Here is a 6,784-nt window from a genome sequence, read left to right on the forward strand (position 1 = left end):
ACTCCATTTGCATGTTTTTATGCATTTTCAGGTTGAAGTGCAAAAAGGAAGCAAAAATGAGGCCTTGTGGAATTTTGAACAAAAAGGATGCCATTTCTGAATTTCTGGCAGCAGTGATCCTGACTTTTGTCGCCATTTTCGACCTAGCAAACTCAAGAACTAGACTTCCATCATAACATGAAAGATTTAGATCTCTGAATCAGCTTTCCAAATCTTCAAGTGGTTTATCATTCGGAGTTCGGAGCAGAGAGTTATGATCTTCATAACAGAGGTGCGCAGAACTGCCTGGCAGCACTGAAGTACTGCCTTTCTCCCCATTTTCGACCAACCAGACTTGAGAATTGGGTCTTCATCAAAACATGAAGTTTTTAAAGCACTGAATCAGCTCTCCAAATATTCAAACAGATCATCATTCGGAGTTCGGGGCACAAAGTTATAGCAGTTTTCCCAAAATAGGTCAGCGCTGAGCAAGAGGAGCATGTTGCACATTGCACTAAGTTAGAGTGCTCGAGATCACTTTGCGAGTGCTTGAAAATCAGGCAGATTGCACTCGGAAATGGCTCAATTTCAGCCACTTGCACATTAGTTTCCTCAATGCCATCTTCCTTCTTTATGAAGTGGTTGGAGGTGTTCCTTGGAGGAGAGAGAGGGTGTTGTTGGAGCATAAAAGCTACCCAAGGGCCACACATTAGGAATCTTTGATCTTTAGCAAGATAGAGGGGAGAGAAGAAAGCAAGAAGAAGAGGGTTCTTGGAGCAAAAGGAAGGGAGCTCGAAAATGGAGGAAAAGGGCAAGCTTCTTCCTTCTTCTAGCTCACTCATGGGTAACTAAACCTCATCTAGGGAGGTGATGAAGCCTCCCCTTTTGTTCATGTTCTAGATTAGGTTCTATTTTGGGGATTATAATGTATAAACTTTGGTCTTTTCATAGTTTAAGAGCTTATTACTTCTTGTAATGAATATTCATGTTTAAATGATTGATGTGAGTTATTTAGCTTGTCTTGATGATTCTTACATTAGTCTTATTGCTTTTATTTTCATAGTGACAATGAAGATATTAACTATGAATGGTTTTCAAGGCATGTTGATTTTGAAACTTGATATTCCATTGCTTAGGTACCTCCTTTGATGGATTATGCTTGATTCTTACCTTCATGTGCTTCATCATTTGATTGAATGCTTGATGGTCTTTTGCTTAAGTTAATGTATTTGATACTACACCCTAGTCTAGGTAGTCCAAATGTGTTGTCTTTTGATAGACCATTCTTGTTTTAATCTCATGAACTTCTTATTGGTTATGAAGCAACTATGTGTTGCTACATAATTCTTGATCATTGCCTATATAGTGTTTATCCCCAATTTAGTCTTGATTTAGCATGTATTTAGGGTGTAGCTGGATTCACTTCTCTAGTTTCCCCTTTTATTATCTCTAACTCTCATTTACTAGCACTACTATTTTATGCATTCTAAGTTCTAAGTTTAAGTGACAAACAACCAAAACCCTCTATAAACCCCTTATCATTCTAAGAACAATTTTAGACTCTTAGGTTGCCATAGACTAGCGCAGTCCCAGTGGTTCGACTTACCCGACCAATAGCCCTATTTTACAATGATTCGTGCTATTGCGAAGGTTGATGTTTAGTTGATCAACCGATCAATTTTTGGCGCCGTTGCCGGGGACTGCAAACGGTTTAGCAACCAAAGTTTAGGGTTAATTTTAGTTTGATTGTGAATATTGTGTCTTGTGAATATTCCTTATGTGTTTTGATCATCTTTGTGTTGTAAGTGAGATTCTAGGAACTCGAAGCTCGCCGTGGGAATGCTAGCAAATTGTAAGTCTAAAGGACCCCAGGTAAGTCTTCGTGACTTCTAGTTTCAAATTGTGAATATCGTGCATGTGTTAAGCTTAGAAGTAGATAAATTGCAAGCCCTTGTCGAGGTTATTTCAATTGTGTATTTTCAATTCCAAGCATCGGTCCTTGTCGTGGCCATTTATTTTTTGTCTTGATAATTGAGGAGAAAGGGAACATCGTATGTGGAGTTGATGATAAAGATTTGTTGTGATGCTGTTGTTGTGAATTGTTGATGTTTGGCCGTAGGTCACTCTCTCTTCCCACACTTGACTCGCCTATTGATATAAATTCACTTGAAAGAACTCTTAGACGGAACCTTAGGGAACCCACTCTTACAAGGGACCTTGAAACTGAATTCAATATAATGGGGGATAACGTAGGAAATCCGGGGAATGAAAGGGCTGAAATTCCTAATGTAGAACCAATGACTCTTAGAGATCATTTCATTCCTACCACCTATGCTTCTCCTTCTTGTATAGTGACGCCAAACATCGATGCAGCTCAATATGAGATCAAGTCTAGTACCATTCAAATGCTTCCATCATTTCATGGCTTTGATAATGAAGATCCATATAAGCACCTTGATGAGTTCCTTGAAATCTGTTCAACCATCCGGTTGAGAGGTTTTCCGGACAATGCACTTCATCTCCATCTTTTCCCATTCTCCCTAAAGGATAGGGCAAAATATTGGTTGAACTCCCTCGCTCCCAACTCTATTACTTCTTGGGCTCAATTGCAACAAGAATTTCTTAAGAAGTACTATCCGGTGAGTAAAACCAACCAAATGAGGCGTTCCATTCTAAGCTTTTCTCAAGTTGATGGAGAACAACTCCACGAGACTTGGGAAAGGCTACAAGATCTTCTTCGAAAATGTCCTCATCATTTAATCCCAAAATGGCAATTAGTGCAAGCTTTCTATGCTGGCTTGACCGAAACCCATAGATTCATGGTTGATTCTTCTTGTGGTGGGATGTTCATGTCCAAGAATGCGGATGAGGCTTGGACCTTACTTGAGAATTTGAGTGAAAATTCACTTCAACACAATTCTCGTAGGGCTCCGACTGCAACCACTCCAAACAACACCAACCCTTGTCAACCAAAGTCAATAAGGGAGGAATCATCTCAAGTGGATGCCATCGCTCATAAATTCTACCAATTGATGGCACCACATCTTCCTCCTTCATTGTCTCAAAATTCGGCAAGTTCAGTTTGTGCTTCATGTACTAGTCCATTCCATCTCTCGGAAGATTGCCCCACACCGGAGCAATTTCCTAGTCCCAACCAAGAGCAAGCTAATGCTATGTTCTCGCGGCCCGGGAACAATCCATATTCCAACACCTATAATCCGGGTTGGCGAGATCATCCGAATTTCTCGTGGTGGCAACAAGCCCCACAGAATTCCCAATTCCAAAACCAAGGGCGGCAAAATCAGCCCTCTTCACAATATCAAGGTAGACCTTTCCAAGCCTCTTCAAGCTACCGTCCTCCTTACAATCCAAATGTCTCCAATCAACCTCCTGTGTGTCCAACTGACGAGATAGTAGCTGCAAACAAGCAAATGATGGAATCATTAAATAAGCAAATAATGGATGCCAACAAGCAACTCTTGACATCCTTGCAGCCTACTCTCCAAATGGTTCACTCTCATACTCAATCCATAGCTAATCTCGAAAATCAAGTGGGCCAAATAGCTAACTCGGTGAATCAATTGCTTCAAAAGGACAAGGGCAAGCTTCCCTCTCAACCTTTTGAAAATCCTAGAGGAATGCATGTGATTGATGAAACCCCTCCTCCGAGTGGGCCGACTCATGAACAAGTTCAAGCTATCACCACCCTTCGGAGTGGTAGAGTGGTTGACAACAAGGTCGATGGAGACAAAAGTGAGGAAGTTTCTCCTTTGAAAAATCCAAATTCAAGCTCTTCTAATCCAAATTCTTGGCCAAATACCATTCAGGGAAATCCCACACATGTCTCCCCAAATGTGGAAACTACTTATGAGCCAAAAGCTCCGTTTCCTCAACGTCTACACATTTTGGGAACAAGAATTGTAAAATTCAAGACATGTGGGAAGTTTTCAAGCAAGTAAAGATTAACTTGCCCCTCTTGGATGCTATCAAGCAAATCCCTCCCTATGCAAAATTTCTCAAAGATTTGTGCACTCAAAAGCGCACTTCTAAAAATCATTTGCCAAAAAAAGTGAGGTTGACTGAAAATGTTAGTGCTATCATTCAGCACAGCATTCCCCCGAAGTATAAGGATCCGGGTGCCCCCACAATCTCGTGCGTCATTGGTGACAGCAAAATCGAGAGGGCCCTCCTTGACTTAGGAGCTAGTGTGAATTTAATTCCATACTCGGTCTACCTACAACTTGGTTTGGGAGATCTTAAGCCGACTTCCGTGGTTTTGCAACTTGCCGATAGATCGGTCAAGCATCCACGAGGTATTCTTGAGGACGTTATCATCAAAGTGGACAAATTCTACTTCCTGGTAGATTTTGTGGTTCTTGATACGGAACCAGTCCATGACCCAAAAAAGCACATTCCCGTGATCCTTGGTAGGCCATTTTTAGCCACGGCTAATGCATCAATTAATTGCCAAACCGGGGTGATGGACATTGCTTTTGGAAACATGCAAGTCAAACTACACATCTTTCATGCAACTTAACATCCCTCCAATGAGGATGATTGTTTTCTTGTGGATGTCATCGATGAAGTGGTCGAAGAATCTCTCCCCTTCATCCTAAGCAATGATCCCCTTGAAACTTGCATGTCCCATTTTGACTTCTCAAACTTTGATGTTGATCAAGCCATTCAAGAAGTCAATTCCTTGCTTGATATTAATGCTATCATGGATGTACCTCCTTGGAAAATTCCAAAAGAACCACTTCCCCAACTTGCCACCACTCCTCCGGTCCCATCGTTGTTATCTCCGCCACAACTTGAGCTTAAGCCGCTCCCGACCCATCTCAAGTATGTGTTCCTTGGTCCAAAGCAAACCCTTTCGGTCATTATTGCCTCGGACCTTCGAAAAGACCAAGAGACCAACCTTTTAGCGGTGCTCCAAGAGCATAAAGAAGCTATTGGTTGGACAGTGGCAGATTTGAAAGGAATTGACCCCTCCATTTGTATGCACCGCATTCATATGGAGGATGACGCAAAGCCTACTAGAGAGGTCCAGCGCCGGTTAAATCCAAACATGAAGGAAGTGGTCATGAAAGAGGTGATCAAATTGCTAGATGCGGGAATCATCTATCCTATCTCTGATAGCAAGTGGGTGAGCCCCACACAAGTTGTCCCCAAGAAATTCGGGCTCACTGTTGTTGAAAATTCAGCGGGCGAGCTCGTGCCACAACGAACCACCACCGGGTGGCGTGTGTGCATTGACTATCGTAAACTCAACTCATCAACTAGGAAGGATCATTTCCCACTCCCATTTATTGATCAAATCCTAGAAAGGTTAGCCGGCCAAAGCTTCTATTGTTTTCTTGATGGTTATTCCGGCTATAACCAAGTGGCCATCGCCCCCCCAAGATCAAGAGAAACAACATTCACATGTCTCTTTGGTACTTTTGCCTATCGACGCATGCCTTTTGGTCTATGCAATGCACCGGCAACGTTCCAAAGGTGCATGATGTCCATATTCTCCGATATGGTTGAAAGGTTCTTGGAAGTTTTCATGGATGATTTTTCCGTATTTGGCTCCTCCTTTGACTCGTGTCTCAAAAATTTATCTCTTGTGCTCCAAAGATGCAAAGAGACGAATCTCATTCTAAGTTGGGAGAAAAGCCACTTTATGGTCCAAGAAGGCATTGTTTTAGGACATGTCATTTCTAAGCGGGGAATCGAGGTAGACAAGGCAAAAGTTGAGTTAATCTCTAATCTTCCTCTTCCTCTTCCGTCCGTCAAATCCGTTCTTTTCTTGGCCATGCCGGATTCTATCGTCGCTTCATCAAAGATTTTAGCAAAATCTCACGGCCCTTGTGTAATCTCTTAGCCAAGGATGTCCCGTTCAATTTTGATGACGCTTGCATGGAAGCTTTCATCAAACTTCGCATTCTCCTCTCCTCTGCCCCGATCATGAAACCCCCTAATTGGTCTATTCCCTTTGAGATCATGTGTGATGCATCCGACTATGCATTAGGGGCGGTTTTGGGCCAACGTGTGGATAAACTTCCGCATGTCATTTATTATGCTAGCAAAACTCTCTGCGATGCCCAATTGAACTACACCACCACTGAAAAAGAATTGCTAGCTGTGGTGTACGCCTTGGATAAATTTCGCTCCTATCTTCTTGGCTCCAAGGTCATCGTCTTTTCAGATCATGCCGCTCTTAGGCATTTGTTAGCGAAAAAAGAGACAAAACCCCGCTTAATTCGATGGATCCTCTTACTTTAAGAGTTTGACATTGACATCCGGGACAAAAAAAGGGACCGACAATGTTGTCGCCGATCATCTCTCTCGCTTACTTATTGAGAAATCTTCAGAATTTGCAGCCATCCGTGATTCCTTTCCGGATGAACAACTTCTTCAAGTTTCACATTCTACTCTTCCATGGTTTGCGGATATTGTCAATTATCTTGCGGTTGGCAAAATTCCAGCTCATTGGTCCAAACAAGAGAGGGACCGGTTTTTCTCCCAAGTCAAACATTTCTTTTGGGAAGATCCGGAACTATTCAAGTATTGCCCGGACCAAATCATCCGGCGATGTATTCCTGAAACCGAGGCCACAAGCATTTTAAATTTTTGCCATACTCTTGCTTATGGAGGCCATTTCAGTGCCAAAAAGACCGCTAACAAAGTCCTTCAAAGCGGATTCTTTTGGCCTGCCTTGTTCCGGGATGCATACAATTTTTGCAAATCGTGTGAACGATGTTAAAAACTTGGATCCATGTCCCGACGAGACATGATGCCCCTCACCAACATTTTAATTGTT

The sequence above is a fragment of the Cornus florida genome, unplaced genomic scaffold, assembly GCF_030987335.1.
Source record: "Cornus florida cultivar Cherokee Brave unplaced genomic scaffold, ASM3098733v1 CherokeeBrave_3.0.0_Hap2_Chr07, whole genome shotgun sequence".
Classification (NCBI taxonomy): Eukaryota; Viridiplantae; Streptophyta; class Magnoliopsida; order Cornales; family Cornaceae; genus Cornus; species Cornus florida.